Source organism: Diadema antillarum, unplaced genomic scaffold (genome assembly GCF_040938485.1).
Source record: "Diadema antillarum isolate AM-2024a unplaced genomic scaffold, OU_Dant_1.0 seq00000300_RagTag, whole genome shotgun sequence".
NCBI lineage: Eukaryota > Metazoa > Echinodermata > Echinoidea > Diadematoida > Diadematidae > Diadema > Diadema antillarum.
Window position 1 is genome coordinate 813655 of NW_027271323.1, and position 12605 is coordinate 826259.

Consider the following 12605-nt stretch of genomic DNA (forward strand, 5'->3'; position numbering starts at 1 on the left):
GGTCGAGAGGGACATTGTGGGTAAAAACACCTTGTCCAAGGATGTAAGCACTGGGCGGGATTTGAACTCACGGCCCTCCGTTCGGAAGTCGGAAGTCTTATCCACTATGCCACAGCGCCCCCACAGATAGAGATACATAGATGATTATCAACAGCACATATGATCATGTGTGGATCGAGAACCTGGAGTTCATGCAGTTTTCAATTAGGGCCCTGCTTTTTATGCCAGCAATGTGTGCTCATGCCTAGACCCGCATAACGGGATGTCATGAGAGTAGACCCAGCAACAGACTGCAGATGATAAAAATGGCATACGATTAATTTCTAATGAGGGCACTTAGCAACCGTTTGGATAATCGTCACTATAGGGATGAGAGGTACCTGCAATGAAATTGAAAGTGTTAATTGAGCCGTACGATACGTACTCTACTTATTACTGATGGCAAAACAATGTAGGCAGTTGCGGATATACGGGGGGGGGGGGCTAGGGACTTTAAACACCCCCATGTAATGCAGGAGGGAAATTGTCATCGTGTGTATAGGCACCCACACTTGTTCCTATACATTCTGTCCCATACTCAGCCCAACGAAGGAGGTTCAAGAGAATGGAGTCCGAACAGTCTAATTTCCTTTAAACCCATATTCGAGGCTACCACTCGAAAAAAACGGATCTGCCATGCAAATAGGAGCACAATTGACTCGTGTCTCATTGCATAATTACCAGACACTTTCTACGGAAGATATGTCTTGGTGTTGGTAATTACTTTCCGCCATCCCTATGCTTCATAGGTGATGATATAATATACTTTAGATCTAATGGTAAAGACGCGGGGGATGCGAAATAGAAATTGCGCAAAAATGATAACATATACAATGTACATCATGTACATGGAAATTGGGCATGCACGGGCACTAATCTGATATATCTATTGATAAAGAATAATACTTATTATTATTCCATATTAGTTATATTTGTCGGAAAAGTGATGAAACCGGCTTCCAGGAGGGTGCAGTTTTAAACACTTTAATGTGTTACAGCTGTGATTTACACTCTTGCACATAATCACGTGGACGAGATAAAATCTTATTTTATATGCTTTATAATTGCATGTAAGTGTGATATTTCATGTCATGAATAAACAAACAAAATATAACCAACAATGCACTGACGTTCAAAATGAATCTTCAAATCGTTCAGCAAGACGGCGGCATCGAATGGCGATCACCAAAGGCACAAAAGCATCTGTTGAATTCTATTGAGAAACTGACCAATGTTTGAATAATTACAGCCAGTTGGAAATCGATTTCTCAAACATCCTTGGTTTTGCTCGTCAGTGGATTTGGAAAGAGAATTGCCATGGGTCACCCCCCCCCCCCCTTACCAAAAAGCTACATCCGCCCCTGATAAGAGTTAAAGGGATATTGGTGCAGATGAGGATTGGGATTTTGACTTTTTGCAAGATTCCGAGAAGAGACTTATGAAATGGGACTGGGCATTTTTATTCTATTAGAGGAATTCAAAGATTATTTTGATGAAAATCGGTTTTGGAATGGCTGAGATATCCAAAAACACAAGGTGGGTCTTACCTTTTTTAGGATCACTCTGTTCTGGATATCTCAGCCATTTCAAAACCAATTCTAATCAGATAAGCATTGGATTCCTTTTGGAATTACCTGCTCTTTCATATTTCATAAAGGATATTTCATCGGCTCACCAAAGAAAGGTTGAAAACTTGAAGATAGCTCTCAGCCAAATCTTTTACGATTCTTTTAATACCAGTGTAGATAAAACAACATAAATGAGATCGAGCCGACTGTGTACCTAGGTTTTTTTTTTGTTGATTTTGTTGTTCTATTGTTACCCATCAATAGAATAGAGGACTGTTACACCATGCAAGGTCTCTATAATATAGAGACCCTGGATGTTTGGATTGAATAATGACACGTATGCATCATCGTTCGTGCAGGGATCATTTTCGCTGTGTACTACCATGTTCATACACACTGGCTTTGACGCACTGCGGTCTCTTGCAATATTGGAAAACCTCATTAAACATGTCACAGCGAGGAGGCTCACTTTATGTCGAACAGATCATGACTGTAATTGTATTATGAGTGACGTGTCGTAAACGATGCCCTTTTATGAGTATTTCTCATCATTATCTCATCGACGTATTTAATAAAATACCCGCGTCATTTAAAAAAACAAGATGTCTGCCCTTGATTCGGATCGAGGAAGAGAGTGAAGAAGGTGAAGAAGGTGCTCATTTGTCAGAGCTCTGTTAGACTCCAGTTATTCTACATAAAAACAACATCCCGGGTTCATTTAACACTGTAGAAGTGAGCACTGTGCACTTCCTGATGATGTGAATCATGTAGGATCCACGGAGCCGTCGTTGTAGGAGCAACTTTCCAGGAACAGTTTTCGAACAGAGATGACATCGATGCACATCTTGTCCCTCTTAGTCCAACACATGGAATTTTGCGGGAGTGAGCTCTCTCTATGAGAACCACCGTCACTACCGAGGAACACTCTGCCCTCCATATCCAGGTGATGTATCATTTCGGACAGCCTGCATTCCAACACCTCTTTGTTGTTACCTGCTGCCTGTACATTCTTTGATCTCGGCTGAGGTTTACTGCCCTTGACTACTTTTGTCTGTCTGTGCAAGCTTATTTCATCTGTTTCACACTGCATTCTAAGTACCACATCTTTGGACAATGTCGAATGCATCAGCAGCTACAGTAAGACTGCAAACAAGGCTGACAGCTAATGTAACAGCCCAAGTGATAAAAGAGCTATTCAAGAATGATGAATTCACTCAACTTGTCTCAGCTGTTGTAAGCAAAGCTGTTGAAAACAAGATGTCTGCCCTTGTGCAGCAAGTTGAAAACATGGAGGGTAAAATCCTTGACCTGCAATCTGAGGTGGAGAAAAAGGATCGAGAAATAGTCAAACTGTCTCAAATCACATCTTCACAAAACAATGCCATCATTGCTCTTGAAAATGACCTCAACAAAATGGAACAGTACTCTCGCAGATCTTGTATTAGAGTACTAGGAATCGAGGAGAAAAGAGATGAAGACACAGACGCTGTGATTTGCAATGTAATGTCAGCCAAACTGGGTATCACTTTCGATGTCAACGATATCGACAGGTCTCACAGGACAGGAAGACAATCTACACCTTCTCAACATACAACGACCCGCCCAAACCAGCCTCGACCAACCGCACCTCGCCCTATAATCGTCAAGCTCGCATCCTACAGAAAGCGCAGTGAAATCCTCCGAAAACGAAAAGTGCTCAAGGGGTCGGGAATCATCATCGTGGAGGACCTTACTCTGAAAAACCAAAGACTGTTCAAACAGACGCGTGGGCACCCAAAAGTCACTCAAGCATGGACCTCAAATGGACGTGTCATCGCATTAATGCCGGCAACTGGGGGGAAGTCCATCACAAAAGTGATCAACAGTGAAGAAGATTTGCGTAAATTGTAATCCATATATGTTTGTCAGATATTATCACAATTATGATACCTTAGATTATAAGAGAAGAAACTGTGTTGATATAAATATAATGTTTGAATGTTGTACAGCATAGGCTTTGTGCTTACACATTCATTCCATGCAATAATTATGCTACCCTGGAAATGTATGTTCCTTCAACGACCAAAACCAATTGCTATTTTGATTGCAATGTTGTTTTTCAATGCTATCTCCTCACCTGTATTGTACAAATGTTTACTGTTTTGTGGTATTTTAATTTTTGGTATGAATCTTGATGTCTCGATTGATATATCTCATTGTCCTGTCCCTACTTCTTCTCTATACTCTGGCACATACACACTAAGAAAAAAAGGTTCAATAAGGGAGCTAGAAGGGTTCGAAGTCGCGAAAATGGGTGCAAACTACACGATTTGAGAAAATGGTGGAACTTTGCTTCTTATATGGTTCATTTGGGGTTCGATCTTGCCACGGTCATTGACGGTGCAATATTACGCCCCAAACTAGTCTCAAAACAAAGGCCATCCTATGGTGTTGCTCGGCACTAAAATGCAATATTACATATCCTTGTGCTGATATTATGAACATATATTTTTTGATATCAGGAAACTTAAATTTCTTTCATATTCTATAATCATTCATCGAGAGTATATTTTCAAATTAAGTTCAGTCCATGATGAAAGGGGTCTACTAAAAAAACAAAAGTAGAATACCTGATTGCTTGTCTGGTATTGACCAATCACATTGTACACATAACCTAGGAGGTTTAACAGATGAAGTTCCAACTGGATGTAATTATTCAAATAATCGTCAGATTTCTATTGCTGTACAAAACAATTCCACAGGTGCATTTGTGCCTTCGCTGATCGGGATTCGATGCCGCCGTCTCACTAAGCAATCTGAAGATTCATTTTGGACGTTTACATAATTTTGGCTATATTTTGCTTCAAATGAAATCCTATACTTTAAGATAAAAACATATAAAACAAAAGTCAATTCTGAACAGAAATATTATTGTGCAAAAGTGTTAATCAGAGCTGTTTCATGTGAAAGTGTTTAAACTGTACCCTGGATAGCCGGTTTATTTTATCACTTTTCCTCATGATTCTGACAAAGCAAACTGATATGAATCTTCAAATAGAATTCTCTATCAATAGAAACATCAGATTACTGCCCAGGCATGCCTATTAGAATAATGTTCGTTTTATTTCATTTTTTTTGAGCAATTTCTATTCGTGTATCCCCGTGTCTTTAACATTCACCTAACCTATCTCTTATTGGTTGGGATGTCGAAACGTAATTACCATTACAAAGACATATCTTCCTGTTTGTGGTTCATTCTTGCTGAGGTGCAATATTGAGCCCATAACAAGTCTCAAAGAAAGACCCATATGGTGTTGATTGACACTTGAATACAATATTGCATACCGTCGTGGTGCTACTATGTACATGTTTTTTTAAAGACATCATAAAACTTGATGTTCTCCCATAATTTCATAATCACTCATCGGAGCATCTTTAAATGAAGTTGAGTCTTTGATGAAAGGGTCTGCGAACAAGCTAACGAAGAATACTTGACTGCTCGTCTGGTATTGACCAATCGAAATGGAATATGTCACAGCATTCCCTGCATGCTGACTGTGCGATGATGGAATCAAACCCTACTACACGCTAAAGATTTTCGTTGCGACTCGATCTCGGGACAGAAAAAAAAAAGTCAATATTTTTTCAAGGCCCTCAAATCTGGAATTCCATCCACTCTGATGTGAAATGTAAGAAAACGGTACAAAGTTTTCAGGAAGCTTTAAAACGTATTTTACTTGAAAGGTTTTCTGGAAGTTACCAATATCATTTTACGAATTTATAAGAGACTAGCAAGATAGGGTGTGTTTGTGAAAATGACATCTTGTGTATTGCTAATATGCGCTGGTCCATGCTTTTGTCTGTGTATGCATGTGTGTGTATGTGTGAGTGTGTGTGTGTTTGTGTGTGTGTGTGTGCCAATGTTTTTCTCTGTATATACAATGTATTTACTTTTCCGGGATTAGTTTTAAATAAGGCCAATTGCCTTCTCACTCACCCCTTCACTTGATATCTTTTGCTGTTTGTTTGCTTTGTTTGTTTGTTTGTCACATTGTCATTTTGTTCATACCATTGTCACACTTTATGTATGCATATTTTATTAAGTGAACGTAAAGGAAATGATAAACTAAAATCATTTAGAGAGCAAACTCGCGGATATATAAGGGTGCAAACTACACGATTTATTTGTAAGGGTTGATTTTTTCCTTTTTTTTTTTCATGGATTCATGCACGGTAAAGCCTAAGGGTAAAATGCATGCACATAAAAAATGTAAGCACATGTTTCCGTGTGCTTGCAAACACCACATTTTAGAATGAATAAAGACTAGCTGTGATAGTGGAATTTCTCATGAATAAATAATACAGCATTAAAACCCTGGCTATTGTTCAACACCAATGTAAGGGTGTTAACCACATACTCCCATACACACCCATTGACCCCTGTGCAAAGTGAAAATTTTGTACAGAGGGTTGGAAATAGAGCAAAATCTGTAACCTAACTGTGAAATTGATCATGGATTTCATGAAACTGATTTGTGTTTTAAACCACCTCCAACGAAATTGTACATTATACAACTATCTCCCATATCAATGATAGTGTTATCTGATATATAGTTACTGAATTATTAAGAATCAAAAGTGGATTTTTTTTTAAACGCCTATTAATCCATAGAATACATTCCATGCAAAATAATGACATGGATGTTTCCTAGAGTGTCAATTCACGGACCCAGTAGTTTGGTCACCTGGTGTGGGCATGTTCATTCTTTTCTTGAACATGATTTATGAATTCAATGAATTGTTGAGTCGTGCAAACTTATGTGCACATAAGTTGACTCCCAGATGGCTCATTGTACAGCTCGTTCATGCGTGTTTGAGCTGAGCATCTAGCGCAAATTCCATTTCCATAGCAGATCAGCTCTTCTGAGGCTTTTCGTAGCGGCTTACTGCAACTCTGACTTCAAAATTATTTTGTCCACTTCATAATATCAAGACCCAGCAGATTCCTACCACGTGGAAAATGGTGAGTTAAAACATTACCCTTCATCAAATTTCTTGTATCTGTTATGTTTTTGGTTGTATAGCCATGTCTTATAATGTAGGCTTGCAGGCAGTAATATTAAAATGTTCATTTTAGAGTTCTGTTAAAACTGGCTAGTTTTATGCATGCTGTTTTCTGTTCTATTTTGTTTTGTTTCGTAACCATTCTGTGGAATTAGAGCAGCTTTAGCGATAAAATGTCTTGCTAAAGACGTCATGGCATTCCGATTTCAGATTTCAGATTCATTTATTGTTCATTTAGGAAATTCTTTTTGTTGGTACATGGGCGTGCACATAGGAATATCTACATACATGCATAAACTCACATATATTCATGTACATGTACACATTATAAATGATACAATTTTTACTACATACACAATTATACAAGCATAATTTATACTCACAATACAGTGAACACATACATAATCACAAATTTCAAGTAATTCTTTATATTTACCGATCAACAACAAAACAAAATAGTTAAGAAAACGTGGAATCGGATATTCCTATAGGAAGTGTATCCTTAACATAACCTTTACGCCACCTCCCCCCCCCCCACACACACACACAAACACACATCCCCAAGGATAATACATCGCGTCGTGCCATACCACATTTGATTAATAACGAATAAAAGGAACGGAACTGAAGTTGATGAATAATTGTTGATAAACTTATGGATAAATAGACTAGTGTACTAACTAAACTTATAATGGCAAACATTGCACGCTTATCTTTATGCTGGGATAATTCTCTGTAGTCAGGTAGTGTTAGTGGTAGACTTAAGTTCACCCTGTATGCAGCAAGGCAGTGCATAAAAATTGAACTATACATTAAGCTGCCATGGAGAGAGTTATGTAGTCATATTTACATAAGTTAGCTCTTCTGCAAAATTATTACACACGCATGAACAGTGGCCATGAACTCATGACACTTGATTTTCCTTTTCAGGTATTCAAGCAAGATACAATAATTTGCGCGCATTCTCCTGATCACGTAAACTGATATGCAATTCTGAAGGACAGAGTGATTCCTCAACAGAATATGTAAGTTTCATTAATGGATTAATCCGTAATACATGTACACTTGTATATGTATTTTCAGGTTATTGATTCATCTAGATTTTCAGCATGTGGTATCCGTGAAGTATATTATATTAAAGCGTATTATTACACATGAACGCAGTTTTATCAGTTACTATAGCGTAGCCACCGTTTAGTGGGTTGCGGAAAATTTGATAAGACTATAGTGCAATTTTTGATACCATCTATAATCGAGAGATATGTTACTCAAGTGGACCATTGCGATCATTCATTCTTGCCTTTTCCGTTCTACGTCTTCTCAGTTTTTGTGGACTTTTTCCTGAAAACTCCATGATGGATTGTAACTCATACAGGCAGCATCTCTACCCCGCAAGAATCTTCATTTTTTTTTCATTTTTTATTTATTTATTTATTTATATATTATCTATTTTATTTTATATTATTTTATTCATTATTATTATTGTTTATTTATTTATTTTTATTTTTTTTTTTTGGGGGGGGGGTAATCTTCTTTTCTGTAACCAGTATTATCAAAGTAAATCAAATCAATGTTATGAATAAGTAGAGGGGGCTATATTTTCACTTTTTTGTGTGTGTGGTAGTAGGATTAGAGGTGTCAACCATAATGGGCATTATTACACCCATTGCCATGGCCAGCACCCGGACCATCATCTGTGGCAAGCTCAGCAACGGCTGAATGGCTGAGGTCTATAAGTCTTACTCCTTTCCTAACTGTGTAAAATATACTGCAAACTGATGTTAAATTGGCATGTAATTTGATGTTGTCTTACTTTGTTATTTTATGTTATGAAGACTTTGAGTTGGTCAGGAAAATGTGGGAATATTTGAATATGCCCTCTGTCCTAAATGTATGCAGGCCTACATAAAAGGTGTGTATTTTCATCTCAGTCCAAATTCGCCACATTTTTCTTTTCAACATGACTTTACTCAGGCTATTCCACATTTATTCTTTTTTTTTCAGCTCTAACTTAGTGATGTCGGCATGCTGTCTCCTAATTCCCCGTCTGCCTGGAGAGGACATGCTGTATGTATGTGACAAAGTAAGTGCTGCACTTTTATTTTTTTATGGGAGACGGGAATTCCATCTGCTTTGTGACTAGAAATATAAGAGGAATATTTCTTTGCAACATTATCATGTCTTACTTATATGACAAAGAGCTGAAATAAATCTATCCGACCGGATTTGTTTAGAAACCAATATCAAAGCTTAAAGGGATGGTATAGTATTGGTGGAGGTGAGGATTTGGGCTTTTAACTTTTTGTGATATACCAAGAACCTACTTATGAAATAATAAAAAGTATGCCATTCTAAGAGGAATTCTAAAGATTATTTGATGAAAATCGGTTTTGAAATGGATGAGCCATCCAAAAACAAAAGAAAACGCAGCGATCGTGATACAAAGTGAGTCCTATATTATATCATTATTGCTCTGTTTTGGATATCGCAGCTATTTCAAAACCATTTCTCATTATTTCAGCAAAAGACGTTAGAAACCTGAAGTAGATCTATGCAATCAATTTAATTTTCCATTTTCTGGTCAATGGTCATAGTTGCAACCTGTTAGTTTATGTAAGCAACAAAACCGCCTATAGTGTAAACGACCTATTTCCTTCGAAATTTTATTCAGTCATTATTTATTCATGCCAAAATCTCTTTCAGAACCTGGCAGGACTAAATCCCACAATCTTCACTGTGAATGCTGCGCACTATTTGGCTGGATGGTTGTGAAATCTGCCCGAATTCCTGCATACAATCGTGTCTTCCTTCGCTACAATGTTTCCGGCCTTCTGTACTCTGTGGCTTTCAGTATCCTAGACAAGGCAGAAACACCCGATGCATACTTCAGCAGTACATTGCAAGCCTTGATCTGAACAGGCAACTATCACGAAGAAAAACCTACGGCATTTCATTAACAATAATATGTTCAATAATTGTCTTGATATAGTTTACCAGCCTAAAGTTTTCATGGTGTATACTTTTATAAGGAATTGTCACCAGAGAAATGATGTTGTTCAGCTTGTCCCTCCGTTCGTACATCAGTCTGTTATCGATTATGGCAACATTGTATCACGAAGGGAAATGAAACGAAAAGTACAAGTGGACAAGTTAATGCAGGGAGATTACTTTAGCAGTTGAACACATCGTGACAAATTGAGGAATATCGGAAAATCCGTTGAAGAGCTATATATACACATATATTTAGAGTTTCAGTGCCGCCATTACGAGATGAGAAAGCTACATCTTTGACGTCAACCATGGAAAATTATATAAAGAAATGTAAAGAAAATAGGCATAGTTTCACGTTTCTAGCATTACAAAAGGAGCACTTGATTTACTTCTTCCAGAAGGGGGTGGGGGTAATATTACCCTTAACATTATGGCAACGACAAATAAGTGGAGGCAATTTGTACTTTTCATTTAGAATCAGATTTTATGGAATTCCCTTGATATTTTCTTCATATACGTTTCCATACATGAAAGTGACACTGAAACTTTAAAAAATGCATAACTTCCACTGGTTCATACGATTTTCCATGTTCAATTATGTGTTCTTATGATATTGCTCCAATCCACGGGTACATTTGGGTTTCATAACCCTTTAAGTACTGTTTGAGGTATCCAAATGAAACTTTGCATATGTATGTACGATTGGATGAAGTTACTTCTACCACCTTGTGGGTGCCAGCGTTCAAGGTCAAATATTGTAGGTCATTGTCAAATTCTACAATGTCATTTCGTGCTCTTTCTTTGTATCTCACCTTGTAAGCACTGTCGACATAGTATTGTGGTGTTCTTTTAATAACTTTCCACACTTTTGAGCTATATGACCACCAAATTCACTCCCCAGAACATCTAAAGATGGCTGTCAAGTGTTGATATTGGTGAAGTCCGACTCCGTCAACAGTCAAAAAGTCAATGAGCTTACATTTGAAAATCAGTGTAATCACAAATTCGATATGTGGGCAAGACATCACTTCGCTTTTACCTTGTTAGATGGTGAATATTTGTGAAGCTTCCGTTTCTAATTCATACAGCATCAGCATACCTTATGTCTGAGAATAGTGGTAAAGAAGATTAGATACTTTGGCAACAGCGTGTAAAATTCGCAAAATTTTATTTTGTGCCTTATTTGCTGAACAAACGTCGTAGGAGGACTACAACCTGCCAGGCAGTATGGCGGAACAATTACTCTATTATTAGCGTCATAGAATAAATGACAATGATGTAGTTCTGAAGAATGCTATTCATTAGATACTTTTGCAATGACTCCATGTATACTTTTAATCGAACTAGGTATATAATCATCAATGTCTTGTACTTGAATAACGACAGAATGATTTCGGTGAGGAAAGTTTTCTGTCACGTCATTTAGGAATAAGGGAACGTGTCAATGTTATGCTATTTGTTCCATAGTTATTTCTGAAGTGGTTAAATGTATTTTCCTTTAAAAAAAAAATCATTTTATATATACCTACGTTGCATCCAGATGCTTATTCGTTGAAAAATATGGGCAATGTATTCAAAGGACAAAGATCATACACTAATGGGCCTAGGGTATACAACATTTCACTCGTTGTTGTTGTTTTGCTTTGTTTTGTTTTGTGTGTGTTTTTTTTTTTGGGGGGGGGGGGGGGGGGGACACGGTTCAAAGTGTCCTGAAACCTTGTATAATACATGCATTTAGTCATGTATGATGCCAAACTGTTCCCGCTCATACAAATGCAGCCGTTTCAAGGAAATAACATAAGATTATTCTTATACTCCATGATTTGGTAATGCTTAAGTGGTTCATAAGAGTCCAGTGAAACTGTGTACAGAACAAAAAGTGGATTTGACAATGGTATACGATATCCGCAATTTACTCTTTGACGGGGTCTATCATCCGATTAATATGTATAAGCACGGTAGTCCCCTATTCGGAAACTACAAGTTAGATAAGCTGCAATCATTTTGCACGCGACCATGGCGTTATAGCCAAAGGTGATCTGCAAATCACTGTGTGCCTACAGAGGATTGGAAAACGTAACAACTTTCTATGTATAGAACAACGAAACAGAAACTGGTGCATGTATTATTCTCAGTCACTTTGTTAGTCATTATGATGATTTGCTCATTGCAGTTCCGGAATCTCAGCTCGAGGGACTCGAATTGATCACCCAAAACAAAATCTGAATACATAACCATGATAACTGCGATTCTGCCTAGTCTCCATTGGTAGCCCATAAGGGCTGGTATCAAGTTCGATTTTCATATTATAATTATACCTTGTATTTAGATGTTTTCATCGAAATGCCCGTATACCTGAATATGGTATGCGTATGTCAGTTAAGTATCTAAACCATAATAAATTGTAGTCGTAATCTAAGTGCCAAGAATCTCATGATTTGAATAAGTGTGAACACCAAGACATGTCGTGATAAGGACTTTAAGACAATTGGCATCGTCATTATAAAACAAACTCCTAATTGTAAGACATTTTTTAAATTTTAGATAAATTCATGTCTATGCTGGAAACATATCTTTCTGATGATTCATGATGACGTCACTGTTACATGAATATTGTACGCATGGAAATATGTAGGCCTATTCGTTTAAATGCATACAAACAACTTGTTAAATCCTCTTACATTTTTTTTTAAAGATATGGTGCATACTTTAGAAATGTACGTAGCATGCTTTTGTTTTTTGAGGCTTTGTGTACTGGCAAAAAGCATATCTTATATAGATTATGTGAATAAGTACGTATTCAAGTACGTTTTGAATAAAACGTATCCAGACAAATGTATATCATATTTTTACCTCTTCCTTCATGCAGATGTATGCTCTTGCTTAGAGGGTTTGTTTGATAGATAGTGATAGTGCTCACCTCATTGGAAAGGTAATTGGGTAAATATTTGGTTTTAGTATGTC